Source organism: Bombus pascuorum, chromosome 17 (assembly GCF_905332965.1).
Source record: "Bombus pascuorum chromosome 17, iyBomPasc1.1, whole genome shotgun sequence".
Lineage (NCBI taxonomy): Eukaryota > Metazoa > Arthropoda > Insecta > Hymenoptera > Apidae > Bombus > Bombus pascuorum.
In genome coordinates, this window is record NC_083504.1 from 1540977 (window position 1) to 1559573 (window position 18597).

The following is an 18597-nucleotide window of genomic DNA, read 5'->3' on the forward strand; positions in this document are numbered from 1 at the left end:
CATATACATACATATGTATCTATCTGCATTGCATGAGAACGATAAATTTACTTGCATTTACTTTTTGAATATTCCTTCAAATGACACGTCTCTACGTTATATCTGCGAGTAAGAAGCAATTAATTATACAACCGAGCAATTGTTTGTACTTCCAATTACTATTATACTATTGATATATGTGTAATTTTGTGTGTTACACTAAATTAGCCGCGTGTAGTGACACACATACATGAGTATAGAAGTAAGTGCGTGCACAGCGTCTCGTAAAACAGATGAAAGCAACTGTTTCGTTGGTAGTGTGGTATAGAAGATGGCGAGACAAAGAGAGCGCTGAGACGCGCGCAAATGTGTATCGACGAATATCTTGTCAATCACATATCAAATAAGTCTGAAACTACTTTGATATTAATTTTAAATGTAATTTAAGTGTTCCTATACATTTATTTCGGCGATTAAGATCCACAATTTTCAACAGTTATGAATCTTAATAAGGAATATTTGAAAAGTTGGAGCGAAGTTGGTTCCTTCTGTTGGTGTGATTATTGGGTTGGCTACTAAGTGTGTATTTTCATCCAGTCGCGGGGAGACGCGATCGCGTTGAAGTGCGTCAACGGGAGTCGTAAATTCCCGTTACGATTATAACAATCGACACCATGAACAGATCGATCCCCTTATTTCTTGTGGGATAATAGGGGTGTTTGTTGTGTAATAAAGTTGTAATCAACAGTTCTATAATATATATATTTTCAATCATTTATAACACTTGATATTACGTCGTCTAAATATATAATATTAACTTGATGTCGCGTAGATTGTAGTGCTGACGATATCCTGTTATTGGATCAGGAGTTGATTGACTTCATGAGTTGACTACGTCGAGATGGAAAGAACAGTAGATGACTGCTCTAAGGATAAGACCCTTAACTTGACTATACGAAGATTGGAAGAACAGTAGTAGACCCGTCTCGTATTATTAAGGTTGCGATGTCCATTGGTTATAGCCAACGTTAATAAGTAAAAATATGAGGAGAGTCTCCTGCAGATGCAGCTCATGGATGTCCTTATTCATGGAAAAAACTTGCTATTTCGCTAGACAAACATCCGCTTTCTCCGTAATTTGTAAGAGTGTGCAACAAACATAAGGACTATTTTAAGAACCATTCATAAATCGAAAATACTTATATGAATAGAGGTTAAGCAAAAAGGATTCGGTTCATGGTAGTTTCTTAGGTTTATTGCGGGTCAGTGTAACAATGTGTAGGCCTTGGCGGCCAGACCATGAGGGACGTCGCACGGACCATCTGACGCGACGTAACAAAGTGATTGCGGATTTTGCCAATACTACTTAATGACAAAATCCGTAATCATTTAGTTGCCAACCAAATATTTCGTTTTATTGTGTTAGAAATTTTGTTCGTTTTTGTTTATATGAAAAATCTCAAATTTTAAAGTTATTATTGAGATATGTGTAATTTTGTGTACTACACTAGATTAGCCGCGTAGTAGTAACACACATATACGAGTATGAGTGCACAGCGTCTCGTAAAACAGATGAAAGCAACTGTTTCGTTGGTAGTGTGGTATAGAAGATGGCGAGACAAAGAGAGCGCTGAGACGCGCGCAAATGTGTATCGACGAATATCTTGTCAATAACATATCAAATAAGTCTGAAACTACCTTGATATTAATTTTAAATGTAATCTAAGTGTTCCTATACATTTATTTCGGCAATTAGAATCCACAATTCTCAACAGATACGTTTTATCCTTGAAAGACGTTTTTTGTAGGCTAACGTGTCTAGAATATGGTAGATCAAGTTTTTCGATAAAAGCTTCAGTACCTGGAAGCATTGCATTCTTTCTATAATAAACGAATGTTTAGAATTGGTTGCTGTCAAGTGCGATCCAACAAGTTTGCTCAGAGAAAATGTTTCTTATTTTTAGTCGCGTTCATTTACGAGATATACAGTCTAAGAACTTGAGAGATTACGATCGCTCGTTATTTCTTATCGGTACAAATGTAGAGATTGATCGCCTAACGTTTGGCCAACTGTCGCGGTTTTCATGCGTCGGATTTATATTCTGCGTACGAGACACGTACACATATTTGTAGTTTTATTTCACTTCCGTTTACAATACTTTTTCCTGTCTAGTTATTCTCGCGTACAGTGGATTGTTAAAAAAACCGTGTCAATAGCTAAACTTTGATAAATCCGCTACCGATTGTATATCGAAAGATACGTTCTGTGCAAATGAAATACTTTTTTCGTTCAATATTTATTCGAAACATTTGGAGCACGTTCTCCAACGACCGTTTCAATTATTCTTCTCCGTCACTTTCGTCGAACGTTTCCCAAAACCAGTTGTTTTTAACGTTACCGTTCTAACAAAAACATACAAAAGTTGAATTTTCCTTTAAATTTAATTGGTCATTTTCTCGCGGTTTTCCAGCTTACTGAAATGTATAAGCTACGCGTCAACGAGCCTGTACCACCTCGCGAATGGATCCGACGTACAAAAATAAAAAAAGAAAGAGAAAATAATTCGCAGAACTTCCTCCCCTTTGACGTCGTTTTCCAGTTATGTTCTCGTATGACACTGCTCTTCTTTCTTCTTTCGTTTCTTCCTTTTCCGTAAGAGGCGCTCGAGATAATCAGTTTCGAGTTTCTCCGAAACTTTGAAAAGTAACACAAGCCGTTCGATGTATCGAGCATTATCGAGTTATCAATGCCGTGATTTGAAATCACGAAAGATGATACGCGATCGTCGAAGCCAGCATACAAATTACCGGAATAATTAAACGATACTCGTTCTCATTTACATCGAATAATATGCATATGTTGCGGCACGCGACAACAAATACCGCCACTAGACATTAACTACCACTGGACGACGATAGCGCAGTGGTTAGCGCTTTAGGTTACGAACGTTCGGTACTCAGGTTCAATACCAGCTAGTGACAAAATTTTCATAATCACTTAATTGCCATATATATCTACGTACATTGAGATACGGATTGGTTGTCTTGCACCTAATTTGCATAATATTTCACATCTCACGTCTGTAACTTCACGTTATTCGCTGCATATATTCAACAATTAATCTCTGCAACGTTCAGTAAATTAGAAGATATTTTCACAATGTGTTTGTCTATTCATGCAAAAAAGTTGAATAATTCACGTGCGTGGAAGGTCACGCCGTGTGAAGGAAAGTTCTCTATTTTCATTGAATTATGTACAAGATGAATAATACAAAAGAACGAGGAGGGATAGTTGACGTCTTCTATATTGCCCTTTGCGCTTAATAACCATCATCGTTCACCGACGGTAACGTAACTATCGTGCGTTATTCGTGTAGTTGTAGATCGTGAATCAACTAGATCGTAATGAGAATTTAATGTTGAAACGGCAAAGCATATGGTTGGTATTAAGCTCTGCCGATGACAAATAGATGTTGCGTTGGGGGAAATTTGGATGTCTGTTCGTAGACGAAGAAGGAATTCGCTGACCTTTCACGGAAAGATCGATAAACGGCCTTCTTCGTTGTTTCATCATGTCACAGTGATAATGTACTGCGTATCGAACTCGTTTAATTTTCATCTATGCGAGTTCCGATCGATCATGGGTCAAGGATAATAGATTATTCTTCTTTTCTATCGATTTTCCATAGCTATGATAAACACGGTAGAAGAAAAGCACTCGCTTGCCTTTCTCCTCGATGTTAAATTTTGCTTGAAAAGCACACTAAATCTTATCGAAAATGTTTTGGGAATCCAGGCCACAGCTTGAAATATTCTCGTAAAATTTTCTACGCTTTTCGCATAATTTTATTTCCAACTTTCCCTTTCCTCTGCTTCAACGCGCACAATGTCGAAAAATTATGTCATCGTGACGATTTGATCATCGAATATGTATTTCCCGAAACGAAGACGACAAAAAAACACGCATTTCAATTATTTTTTTTTTTTATTTTCATCTTATGTAATTCGGAAATTTTTCCTCGAAAATCGAAGAAAATTTTAATCCAAGTAAATTAAGCGACCAGCCTGAGGTAGTTGACAGAAATTGGAGAAACAGGTACAGTAGCGGACAAAAGTTTAAGACGAAATGGAAGAAATAAATAATTGATTTACTTTCCATAAAAAATATAAATACGGTGTTCTACTTTTGGTATTAACTAATTGTACATTTGTTTGTACACTTAGAAAAAAAATTTCATTTTGATATTTTGCTCAATAGCTAAGTTATAAAAAAGGAACGAAATCTGTATAATATTTCGTCGGTCAAAAGTTTAAGACTATACAAAAAATATTAATTTTTGGTTAAAAAATATACACAATTTTTGTTTAAATTCAATATTTTGTTCAATATCCGTTATTTCTTATCCCTTCGGTACATCTTCTTGGCATAGAATCTATTAATTTTTTATATTAATCTACCGTAATATTATTCCAGGCTGTTTCAATCGTAGAGTAAAGTTCATTTAAATTTTTCGGTTTATAACCTTGTACTGTCTTTTTTATGATGCTTCACAAATTCTCGATTGGGTTAATGTCTGGTGATTGCGACGGCCACGGCAGCACGGTGATATTTTCTTCTTGAAAAAACTGTTTCACAACCCGAGCCGTGTGCTTCGGATCATTATCATTTTGAAAAATAAAATCATCACTCATATTGTTGCGTGCAAAAGGTAACATTGTGTTCTTGAGTATGTCCTTGTATTGAAAACGGTCCATAATTCCATTGATACGACATATCGGACCAGGGCCGCTTCGAGAAAAACACGCCCACACCATAACGTTGCCACCACCATGTTTAAGAGTTTTTAAAACGCACTGTGTTTTCAAACTTTCGCCAATTCGACGTCTAACGTACCGTATCCCGTCAGAACAGACGCGATTGAATTTCGATTCGTCAGAAAACAATACCTTTTGCCAATCTTCACTTGTCCAATGCTTATGAGCTTTAGCAAATGCAAGTCGTCTTTTTCGATTCCTAGAACTCAGCAGTGGTTTCTTTTGGGGTTTTCGTCCTCTTAAGTTAAAGTCTTCTAATCTTCTCCTAACAGTTCTAGCACTAATTTGTGTATCGTTTGCATAGTTTATCTCCGCAGCAATATTATTTGCACTACGAAAACGATCCTTTTCGCTCAATCGATGAATCCGGCGATCCATTTTCGGTGTTGTTTTCCGTGGTCTTCCGTTTTTCGGTTGATCGCAATACATGCCTGTCTTTAAACATTTATACCAAGCTTGTTTACAAGCTGTTTCTGACCTGTTCACTATATTTGCTATTTCGGTGAAGGTTTTACTTTGCTTTCGCAGCCTTACGATTTGTTCCCTTTCGTTTTCAAGTAAATTCTTTGATTTACCCATAGTCTGTTCCTACCTAAATGAATTTTAAGCAATAAAAGGTACACTAAACAATGATTTTGACATTCCAGAATCAAAATGTTCAAAAACTGTACTCGTACTCACGTTTTACACAGATCGTCTTAAACTAATGTCCACTGTTTCCAAGTGCTAGGCGGTAACTAACTGTTGTAACTCCTACATTGTTTGTATTTAACAACTGACTGTCTGAGGTTACGAAGGTCAAACATACAGCTACGTTATTCCAAAGAGACAAACCGAATAGAAGAACAATATGCGTATAAGATGTTTGTAATCCGGTTTACAAATCATCGTCTTAAACTTTTGTCCGCTACTGTACTTGCTAAATCGATAGCGCTCATCCAGATTTTTACGATCGCGTGTATCTAGTTGGCGATGCAAACGAAGTTGCTCAAAGACTTTGAACATTCACTCGCGTCTCTGTATGTCAACTGAAAATCGCAAGTTGCACGGAATTTCTTCAACATTAATGAGAGCGGAAGAACATCGTAGCATCGCCGGGCGGATATTTACGACACGATTCTTGCAAAAGACAGTTCTCATTTTTCACGAGATTTTCTCATTAAAACTCAACGCCAACGTTTAAGCGCTTTTTAGCTTGGCATATTTTACTTTCCTTAATGATTATTCGCATATATAATATATACATACGTACGTGAGCGGCAGAACTAAAGCGGGAGCGACAGAAGGTCGCCGCGAGATAAGTATTTTTTATGGAAATTGGGCTAAAATAATGGTTAGCTGCAAGATTTACGACGGTTATACGTACCTTGAGATTTTCATATTTTCAAGCGTGCAAAAGTTCTGAAACACCGTGCATAATCGAGCATTTTGTATACTACATGCAAAATAACATATGCCAATTCAAATCGACGTATGCATCGTCGTGAAACATTATAAATTGTTCACTATATTCGCTTACTTTGCATCAAAGATATTCCACTTTTTCTAATTCTTCTTCGCGTCTGCAAATGGCCTGCGTTAATGATCACTAGGATTGAGGTGGATTATTATACGTGTTGGTTTGTTAAAGAGACGAGTGATCAAATTTAATAATCAGTGTATATTAAAATTACTTCAAATACAAGTACAAGGATAGTTATGCCGGTTGTAATCGTCGCTCGCTATTCGACTGTGTCTCTCGCTATTCGACTGTGTCTCTCGCTATACTGAACGTCCTAGAGGGCACGTTCGTCTATTTGTATCGACCGATGGTGTTATGAAAAGTTTGAATGTGACTCTGGTCGATGGTTAGAAATAACGGCGATAATATTCTGCCCGAAGTTTGTTTACCTTCCAACCTAGCGAATCAAAACAACGTTGGTGTTCCAAGACACAAGAATATGAGTCTCTGCTGATTTATATCTTCCGTTGACTCATGTGTCGCTGCGGGATCTTTAGACGTTAATGACTTCTTTTATCAGGTGTTGTTCGGTAGAGTTAAGTATGTTAAACGTTATGCGAATATATTAACCCCTTGACGTACAAATAAAATGGAATTTTATGTATCCGAAGAATACTATTTAATTTAGCACAACTGAACGGTTATAATGCAAGTTTAGGAACAGGATATTATATTTCAAAATTTACATCGCTGTATAATATTTAATCAGGTTAATATATAGTAGTTAAGTAACATTATAGAATAATAAATGAATAATTCTATGAAGTATGATAGGTTTCAAAACATTTTGGAATATGTAGAGGAACTAGACATTTTTTACACTGGTAAGTTGTTTCGCTTCTTATACTATTTTTTACGCACACATGGCATCTCTTTGGAGGATGTTGCTTTTTATTAATCGAAGGTACATGGTCAGGAAAATGTGCCCAATGTTTTGCCTGTAGCCGAGTTGACTACTCACTTTGCGACGGTCTGCCGCGTGTCGAATAATTAGGAAAAAACAAATTGTGTAGCATATATTCTGTGATATTCAATCATGTTGTAGTAATTATTTCAAGAAACACTACACTTTTCCTTTTGTATACCCGTGACCTGGAGACCGCTGTTACGAAGGGAATAGAATTTAATGAAACAAAAGATATTCTGAATAAGGAGAGGTCATATTATTGTGCCCTTGAATATGTTCCTCTATCAGTCAACCTCAACAATACCATACATTAAATTAATAAATAATGATAACAATTTATTTGATTTTCACCTCATACACTATACCTATACTTGTACATATACTTATTTCAATATGTTTTTTATTACAAGTTCGTCCACCCGTTCCTCTATCAGTTAACCTCAGCAATACCATACATTAAATTAATAAATAATGATAACAATTTATTTGATTTTCACCTCATACACTATACCTGTACTTGTACATATACTTATTTCAATATGTTTTTCTATTACAAGTTTATTCACCCGTTCCTCTATCAGTTAACCTCAACAATATGATGCATAAAATTCTAAATAAGGAGAGGTGCATATTATTGTGCCCTTGAATATGAATTTTGTTTTGGGTTACAAGGTCTAGAAACAAGATCTAGAAGTAGATTTCTATTGCTGTTTCTTGTAGCCTTCAGCTACAGCTACAAGTTTAACTTTTTGGCAATGTCCTTTGCTATAAATATATGAACGTGCTCCCTATCAAATTCTATTATATTGTAACACTGAAAGAGTGAGGATCAACATACACTATACCTATACTTATATCTATACTTGTTTCAATATATTTTTATATTACAAATTCATCCACTCTTTTTCTCTTTTTCTATCAGTAAACCTGAACAAATTGAAAATTTACAATAGATTGCTTTGTTGAATTAGGCAACTTAGCATACAGCACATAAGTGTTATAAATAGTTATGTAAAGCAGTTAAAAGAACATTTTAAATAAAACAGAATCGACGCACGATTTTCATCATCCTATGCCAAGAGGTTAACATTAAAAGGTAAAAATAATCTTCTTAATTTGCGAGAAAATAGGATTCTATCACAAATATTACGGAATGGCTCGTTGTTATTTATTATCGGACCAAAATTTAACACTGTGTATACTAGCAATTGGTATGCGTGTTACATGGATGTTTACGTATGAAATCGATATTCCTAGAAAATTGAAAGAATAATCTCTGCTGTAATACATATATATAGATATATAGATGCACGCGTGATAAATTCTCCGAACGAACATTTTCTCCATTCTTTGCCCCCCTTCTCGTTTTGTTTGAAACACACAGTTTGCTAGTGGGCTGGTCTATCAGAATAAGCTCATGGCGAAAGAAGATAACACGGGAATGTACTCAGCCATATATGATTACTAGTAACTCTCTTCGATCGATCGAAACTTGCTCTAAGATTTTACCGGTATACTCTTGAAAGCACTCGATATCTGGCCCCATTCGAGCGAATCGTTAAACTGACTGCCTCCTGACCTTAATTAATCCCAAGATCCTCCAATCCGCCGCGTAATTTTCCGACTATGCGACTGTGTTCTGGTATTGTCGGTAACTTATTTCGTGAAAAAGCTGAAATACATTCGTCATTCGTCGCGAGTATATAACAACGTCGAGATATATTAGGTTGCAAACTAAGTGATTGCGGATTTTGTCAATGCCACCTATTGACAAAATCCGGAATCACTTAGTTGCCAACTTAATAGATCTGGTTGACAATAAAATCCATTATTATGTTAGTATGTAATGTTATTTGTTGCATACGACAACTTCCTACCGCTTTTTCTTTCGTTATTAAATTCCCTTTATCTTGCAAACCTAATTCTTGTGTAATTTCCATTTCTGGAATTTGATAGAGCAACGAATTAAGTGAAAGTGATTTGTAAAAACTGTCGTTTTCTTTGCTGTATGATACGTCTCAAGTCGAGCAACTCGGTTTAGCGAACAATGCAAATAACCAAAAAAGAAAAAAAAAAACGCTTCGATATTGATATGTATGTAGGATCTTTATTTATTAGCTTATTCAAAATGGATTAAACAGGAGTTGGAAACAATGGTTATTTAACGTGAACTAAATATAATAACGTGCTATAATTAAGACACCTAAATAGTTAATTTACAACTCTCGTCACCACGGTTCTGTCACGTAAAAATTAAAAAAACAAAACAAGAAACTTGTTTTTTTTTTGTGAACAGGAGATTGAGTTTTTTATTTTTTTTTCTCTCAATTTATACAATTCGCAACAAGATACAGAGTAAGAATAGAAACACACCCGAACCAGCTGGCAGCTGAAACGTGCAACACAACAAATATCGCAAGAAGACTAAAAAGGAAACACACAATAGACCTCATAAAAGATATAACTTAGAAAAAACGAAGCTGGCACCCCCTTGGGGGTAGCCACCCACATGCTATATTTATTTTTATTTTATTTTTTTTTTCTTCACCAATAAGATATAACATTTTACCAAATGTCCATAAGGACAAATTGTAAAATAACCAAAATAAAAAAAAAAAATTATACAATACCATTTTCGGTTCGCGATGATACAATTTTTTTTTAGTACTTGAGTTAGTTAAGAAATTTTCTTTTAGACTGACTGTCTGCTCTACTGCTCTTACTGAGGAAAACTCGGTGAGGGTGTGTCCTTCTGAACTAAGGACGCGGATTCGCTGTTTGCTCTTTTGGGTAGAATAGTGAGGGTAACGATCCGCGATGCCCATTGGTTATGGCTAATGTTAATAAACATAATACGAGAAGAAAGTCTCCTACAGATTTGGCTCATGGGTGTCCTTGTTCTTGGGGAAAACCCAGCAGTTTCGCAGGGCACATTTGCTTTCTTCGTAATTAGCGAGGATGTGCAATAAACCAACGGATTTTTGGGACCCTTCATAAACCGGCGATGTCTATATGACCGTAGCTTAATGGTTAACAGATGCGGTTTATGGGGGTTCCTTGGGCCTAATACGGGTCACTGTGACGATGGCGGCCTGACCATAAGGGATGTCCACGGACCATCTCACGCGACGTAACAACATAGCTGCTCGAATTTCACCTGTGACAGTTCCAACGCTCTCTCTCACGCGGACCCACACTCTCTCGACAACGCTGGTGTGACAACAACCATACCCAAATCCATGCCATTCCACACTACATAAAAGATATAACCTAGCAAACACGAAGATGGCACCCCGCTGGGGGTAGCCACCCACATGCTATATTTATTTTTATTTTATTTTTTTACCAATAAGATATAACACTTTACCAAATGTCCTTCAGGACAAATTGTAAAAAAAAACCAAAATAAACTAAAAAAAAAATTCCACACTACACTGAACGTTTAGACTTTGACGTTACCTTTGCACATGACCCAACACCAAATCTTCCCCATTGCATAGGGCACTCAGGGTCCTCTCCTTGCCCCTCAACTCCTACAAACTCAACATATAAAACCTGCAAGCATTCGACCACGAGACTAGTCTTTGGTACAGCCGTGGCCGTGACTTGAACAACTGTTTTAATACTTCGTAACTTCGCTACTTCATTGTAATATTATAGTTAACCATTTTATTCGATGATGTTGGAGTGGAAGATTTCATAAAAGAAGTACGTGCTATACGAATGCGTTGTTCACAAAAAGATTTGTTATTGGAAATGATTAAAGTCAATAAAATAGTTGGTAGAGCCGCGCAATGTATTCGGAACATACCTATTGAAAATTATGCAGACTTACAGAACGCTTTGAGATCCAACGTAACAGTTCAAGTAACATCTGACGAATACGAAGAACAATTACGCGATTTGAAACAAGGGCGCTACGAATCTGTTCAAAATTTCAATACCCGATTCCGCAGCATATTAAATAAACTTACGTATGCAATAACTAGTGAAAATCCACAACCAATTACACGACGAATAATGATTGAAGCCACCATGAAAAAAATAAGTCGAATTTATTAGAAGGGCTTCGACACGACATAGGACGCATACTGATAGCAAACGAACTATATTCATTGAACAAAACAGAAAAGAAAGCCGTCGAGATTGAAAGATACCTACGAGAAAAACAAAAGCAATGGAAAAGGGCAGATACTCGACCAAAAGCAACGTATAACCGGACTTAGTAACAGACCGATGCAGGCAAGCGTCCGCCATTACCTGCCACACGTAATAATCCAATGAACAAAAATGTTTCACCATTTTTAAAACGGAACGTGTACCATTTGCTGAGTGACAAGTAAAATGTTTCAAATGTGGTAAATTGAGACACGTTACACCGCAATGTCAAAATTTTCAATTAACCAACCAAAGAAACCTACCACTTCCACGAGTAAATCAGATCGGAACAAGACAATAACGAGGATCAACAGCAGCAGGGAGAAAGGTTAACTTTGGAGAAACAAAAACAATCTAAGGAGGGGGTATGTGACAGCGACCATACCCAAATTCACACCATTCCACACTACCTGACTTTTGCACATGGCCCAATAGTAAATTTTCCCTATTACATAGGGCACTCAGGAGCCTCTCCTTGCCCCTCAATTCCTACAAACTCAACATATAAAAACTGCGAGCATTTGATCACGAGACAAGTCTTGGGTACTTTGTAATTTCGCTACTTCATTGTAACATTGTATTTGACCACTTTGGTGAATAAAAGCATATAAAAATATTAAAGGACAGTCAAGTTAAACTATTGCTTAGCTCTTCCTTTTTTATTTTCTAAGTGAATTTTAAGAATTTTAAGAATTTTAAGTCACACTAGCAACACTCTCTCGACAACGCAATTCACACTCTCTGACTTCTCAACTCACACTGATTGTTATTTCGTCTTTCTACTTTACCATCTTTTTGTTTTTTCTCATAGCCCCACCACGCACGAATTTCGCGACCGTTTGTAGTTAGGGTCACGTAGGCCTTCTTTCCGCGTAACTATTCGATTGAAGGATCGACGATACATAGATGGGGCTGTCGGCACTTCGGTTTTCTCGCGATATTGTTTATGGTTCATCCGATATTTCTTAGGCCTTCCGTTCACAATACTACATGTATGTACTTATGTATTAGTACTATTTCTTATATGCGTCAGAAAAAAAATTAATAAAATTGTTTTAATAATATTAACAAAATTGGGGAAGATTATAAATCCGCGTTTTTGCATTCGATATTCAAAAGTAATTGCGTAAATATGTATGGTATCTGTGAGATTTTTTTTTTTATTTGGTAAAATTTTTGCAATCAATTCTCATTGAGAATTATAAGTAAATTAAATCTGTGAGATGAATATAAATTTTTGGAAAACACATTGATCGGATAACGAGAGCATCTTGCTGGCTGAAAATAAAGTTGGTAGGATTGTTCATAATCGCAGCTGAAACCGTTCAGCTATAGGAGAAACGTCTCATTGTCATGCCTTTACCCGCGTGAATGTTACGAAACAAACTTTTCGCGATGTGAATGTAAACTACCGTTCTCAGCGCCGTTTCACCAAATCCATTTTGCTGCTACACGTTCATTTGTGAAGGGTAGAAATACGACGATAACGAGCGAAAATAGCTGGCGAATGTAGCAGCTTGCATGAAAGATCTATCGATGATAATTTGCCATTTTGCAATTCCTTCGACTCGCAGCTGCTTTTAAATTAAAATTTAATTTAAATTCCCGCTATCACAAGCATTCTATTCACATTTATTTTATTAAAAATACGACTGGCAACTGTCGTGAAGGCACGACAAAAATTAACGACGTGAAGGCACGAAAGAAATTAAGAAAACTATTAGGTTGGCAGCGATTGCAGATTTTGTCAATACCGCCTAATGATAAAATCCGCAATCACTTAGTTGCCAACCAATAACATAATATCTGCGAAAGAGCGGAATCTTGCGTTGAAGCATCCACAGCCATTAAGAATTTGTAAAGTATCAAAAAACACCGTGACTCGATAAAATTACGTCTGATTCGCAGCAATAATTGCATTTCGTTCCTCTCAAGTTGTTAGTAACAGGAAACTGCTTCGATCTCGTTTACCTCAAATTATTTGGGTTTAGTCGTTTTTTTTTTTCTTCATCAACGACTAGCGTAATAAAGAAAATTTCAAAGTAGAAGGAATTTTTTCGTCGTTGGAAAATAGTTACGAGAAAATAGTTCGATAACGAGCGACTTCGATTATTGGCAATTTTGTGGGGCGGAATGGAACCGAAGAACTCGTTAATACAAGAAGTTTCGCGATATTGGCTGAGAATGATACAGGTCGGTCGTGAACAGGTCCAACAACTTACCACGTCTCTGCCTTTCGATTTATATCGTACGTGTATACATAGATCGAATTGTCGACATACTTCAATTTCCAGAGCAGCTTTTAAACTCAAGTTATAGGAATCTGATCGATAACTATTGGGTTAGCAACTAAGTGATTGCGGATTTTGTTAATGCCACCTATTGACAAAATCCGCAATCACTTAGTTATTAACCCAATACATCACAATTAAATGTCGAGTAAAATAAATAAATAACCACACACAGTATCAATCGCAAATCGATTCCTAAACGATAGAAGATATTGTTTTAACGAAGGTACCGCAGCGAGAAAGAAATTTGAAACTTCAAAACAGAAAGATATTTCGTTTCACTAATCCTAAAATGTGTGAGTAAACTCGAAACCTAACCGTGTTATCTGTGCCAGAGGAAAGTTGAAGTTTCGAAACTCTGTATACTATTTTTCACGTTGGCTTTATTAATTCATTTCAGGCACGAACTACGAGATCCTTTCTTATATTAATATCTTCACGCTCAAGTTCTAGTTTTTTGTTACCTTTTTCTTTTTCCACGTTGCTCCATAATGTATGCTTAGCTTCGTTCAGTTTTGTACAAGGTGCATTTAAAACCAACGGAAAGAAGAAACTCGTGACGGATTTTATTCAACTGAACACAACGATAAAAAAAAAAATTGTATGCTTTTCGGTGGTCGAGAATTTGCGAAGGGTTTTGATTGCTTGAAAAGCTGTCCATTTCGATGTACGTGGAACGTCCTTCAGCCTCGATGGCTGGCCAACCGTGGACTCGCAATATCCGGCAAAGACGGCATCGACAGCAGAAAATATAAGAGAAAACCGGAGAATTCCAGAATGCCACGATTATTCTAGTTCTTTCTATCTTGGGTAGATCGATTTTATTAAAATCACGATCGTAGGCGTTACTCCAGCTTCAATGAAATCTCGAGTTTTCTTTATCAAATACTTTTTTAGGTTATGGATCGCATCGATAAATCTAAGATAACTTCAAGGCGTAAGGAAATACTTGCAAAAGTTTAGAAAAATATTACAAATAAAATTGTAAAACAGAATCTTTAAAAATTGAAAGAGACGAATTGCGATTTGATTAAAAATTTTATTCAAAATATTTTTTCAATTATCGCATTTTATTTTCTGTAAAATTATAGAATTTCTTCTTGTTGCGTAAGATATTATTTATTTATTTCTCATTCGGGGTAGGAATGATTTTTTTTTCCAGACATTGACCTCGTTACATGATTTTTTTTATTATTAAAGTATTTTCTGGGAGATCCTTTTTTTTTTTTTTAATTTCATCGTAGCTACAGTAACATTATAGCAGAGCAGCACGAAACTGTGGCAGATTAAGAATAGAATTTTTACAAAAAAAATGTAACTGCGCTAAATGAATTACATGGGCGATGGTTTTAAAGAAACGCGCGTTAAAAGTGTACCTTGGTAGTGCTCATTATTTTCATAAAAGCAATAAATTGTTTCAGCGTGACACGGTTGAAACAAGTGCACGAGACCTTTGATCGACATAAACGAGTATGGGGTGTGAAACGCGATGAATAGAGTGAAAAATATGTTTCAATGGTGCAAAACCTCGAACCGTATAAATACACGTTTCTTTATCCATCCGCCTTTTTCTCGCGTGATAACGAGTTGCAACAGTGAATTCTATTTTATTCCGGCATAAATCCATATTGCGAAAACTACGCGCTACAAGTGGTTTCACAGTCGTTATTATTGAGCGTTCGGTTCAAGCCTTCAATTATAAGTAGAGAGTGTCGCTTGAGCATCGAAACGATCAAATTAGTCGTCATACATAAACTATATATTGTAGAACGAGATGCTAAATACGTTTTAATATAACCAATATGAGTGAAGCGAGCGCAAATTCGATAACGTTGTTGAAAACAATACAAAATTTTATTGGAATAATTTATAATGAATAAATATAAGAAATAAAATTTTATTTGTTACTAATGTATAGATATCTAATTGAATAAATATTTATTCGAATAAGGAATTATTTGTGTAAGAATTTATCTGTATAAAAATTGAATCGAATAAGTTATTCAGATGAGAATTTATTCAGATAATATCTGTTGAAGTAATTACTTCAAGAGAAACTCTACACCTTTCCTTTTGTATGGACCTGGACGTAACTGTGACAAAGAGAATAGAATTTAGTGAAACAAAAGATTTTCTAAATAAGGAGAGGTGCATATTATTGTGGCCTTGAATATAAATTTTGTTTTGCGTTGCTAGGTCTACAAACAAGGTCTAGAAGTAGGTTTCTATTGCTTTCTTGTAGCCTTCAGCCAAAGCTATAAGGTTAACTTTTTGGCAATGTCCTTTGCTATAAATATATGAACGTGCTCCCTATCATATTTTATTATATTGTAACACTGAAAGAGTGAGGATCAACATACACTATACCTATACTTATATCTATACTTATTTCAATATATTTTTCTATTATAAATTGATCCACTCCTTCCTTTATCAGTTAACCTCAACAATAACATACATGAAATTAATAAATAATGATAACCGTTTATTTGGTTTTGACCTCATACACTATACCTGTACTTATACTTCAATATATTTTCCTATTACAAGTTCACCCACTTGTTCCTCTATCAGTTAACCTCAACAAAATCATACATAAAATTAATAAATAATGATAACAATTTATTTGATTTTCATCTCATACACTATACCTGTACTTATACTTACTTTAATATATTTTTCTATTACAAATTCATCCACTCGTTCCTCTATCAGTTAACCTCAACAATACTATACATTAAATTAATAAATAATGATAACAATTTATTTGGTTTTGACCTCCCTTCAAAGAAATGCTAGTTGATCACAATTTTTTAACCACACTTTCTTATCCTGTTCTCCCACGCATCTTTTCATACTTTATTCTTACGCTATACTAACTACTTATCACTGTACTAAGAATCTATGCTAGAAATTCGCATTATTTTAAAATTATTTCCATCAGCCATTCCTTTTGCTAATCGTGTGCTTATTGCACCATTTAATCTGTGCTGTTTCTTTCGCCATTTCTTTCTTTATCTTTCTCTTTCATTATTCTTTCTATCTTCCTTTCATCTCTTAGAATCTTTAATATATTATGTATAAATCATTATTATGCATAGATGAAGGATGGATAAAGCATCAAATATATGTTCAAGATTCATTGTCCAATTGTTGTAGCATTGTCTTTTATAATTAATATTTTTTAAATGTCAGATTAGAAAATTTATCGTTTCTTGACTAATTAATCATCTGGCAAATTAATCGTAAGAAACGTACTAATATTCGTACATGCCTGTACAGAATTAAACAGAGACGAACAATTATTCGTATTATTTTTCGAATATTTCTGCAATCATTATTCGAATAAATATAAAAAATAAATTTGTTACGAATAACAAATAATTATTACTCAGATAAAATATTCGACTAATATAAATTTATTCGGATAATTATCTTCGATAAATATTTATCCGAAACAATTTGAAAAATGCTTAACTCTAATTGAGAATGTATGCGAAAAATAGCCGATTAGTCACTATATTCCCTCGAGAAAGATGGTTTCGATCGATAATTCGAATAAAAAGATGCTACGTTGGTACCCATAAGATATAGCTATGAACGAGAAAGCACAAAGTGTCGAAAAGCAGATGAAAAAGAGGATTCATTATCCGAGAGAGAAATTGGCAATCCGACGCGGTACCCAATTATTTGATACGATCGAGGGTATTCCGTAATTTCATTCGCCGTAGACGTAAACGATGCGTGTCACGCGATTCAATTACTGAACGAAGTATTATAGTGTCTATAGAAGGCAAAGATGGTATAGGTACGCTGGGAAGAGGAATTCCTTGGTGAATTAGCGGAACCGTTCTAATTTTCCGGGTAGTACGATTAGTAACAATTCCGGAACGACACGATGTGCCAACGTTTCACACGATTAGCTCTGTAATTTCTGCGTTGGCGCGCTTTCGATCGAATATGTTGGAACAGAAACGGAATACTTTCGTACAAATTACGCCGCCATTTTTGTCATTCTAAATTCACGTTTCGTACAATATGTTCATTTTGTTCAGTTTGTATCTCGATGCGTGTATATTTTTATAGGAATTCTCCATATTTATTTTGTTTCAGTTTACCGAAACACACTGAAAAATTGAACCAAAATATATAAATTGTAGGTACTTACATAGCTTTGTACAGCCACCGTCGCATAACCAACGTAAACATTACGTAAAATCGATTACAGAATGAAAATGTAACGTGTATCTCAAACAAATCGTAAGTTGTTAAATAATAATATCGTATAATATATAAGATAATATAAAAATAATATTATATAATAATAATCATCTTAATGGAGGTTAGACAAGGTGAGCCAGAGAAACAATTCGCATTGTGACGTATCCGATGAAATCAGCAAGAACCGAGAAGTGGAGAAATATAAATAACTGCAAGCTTTCTCGTTCTAAACTCGTTCTAAATTCAAGCAAGCGCGGTCACTTTATTCCACTTTTTATGCGTTTCACTGTCATGTCACGTTGTTACTTTATGACCGTTCCTTTCGCGTGGTTCGCTCGTTCGCACCTTCTTCGGCTCCTTCGAGAACTGCTTCCGACGGCTTATCGTTATTCCGACTATGCCTGGTTAATTGCACTCTTTGTCCGCTTATCAACGCGGTCACGTACAAGTGGAAAACGTCGAGCTTTTTCCTCAAACCCGATATTCCGCAACCTACGATTGCTCTTTTCTGTGAATCAGCTTTTCACCAACGTGCTCTTTTCAAACGTTACGCAGCTTACCGAGTTCTTGCTTCTCTCGTTTACTCCCCTTTTTCGCGCACAATCAAAGTTTCTCAAAGTAGATGGTATTTGTAGCATAGTAGTATTTGTCGAGCAAAAGCAAGCAGACGAAAATCCTTTACTGTACGAATTTGAAATCAAACGGTTACGAGATGGCAAAAGAAC

The 18597-nt window shown here is 35.6% G+C and overlaps 1 protein-coding gene and 2 long non-coding RNA genes across 6 annotated transcripts in view; 1 reads left to right on the forward strand and 2 right to left on the reverse strand.

Moving 5' to 3' along the window:
• The window catches only part of LOC132915501 (latrophilin-like protein LAT-2), an 81088-nt gene that overhangs the window by 34175 nt on the left and 28316 nt on the right, over positions 1-18597 (forward strand). The gene's annotated exons all lie outside the window — the stretch shown is intronic.
• LOC132915530 (uncharacterized) overlaps positions 1-18597 on the reverse strand; it is a 52237-nt gene that overhangs the window by 4263 nt on the left and 29377 nt on the right. The gene's annotated exons all lie outside the window — the stretch shown is intronic.
• Positions 7477-17962, reverse strand: LOC132915529 (uncharacterized). Its single transcript, XR_009659879.1, has 3 exons — positions 17820-17962; positions 16470-16882; positions 7477-7553 (listed from the first exon to the last, which is right to left on the reverse strand). It is a non-coding gene; the product is annotated as an uncharacterized LOC132915529 (long non-coding RNA).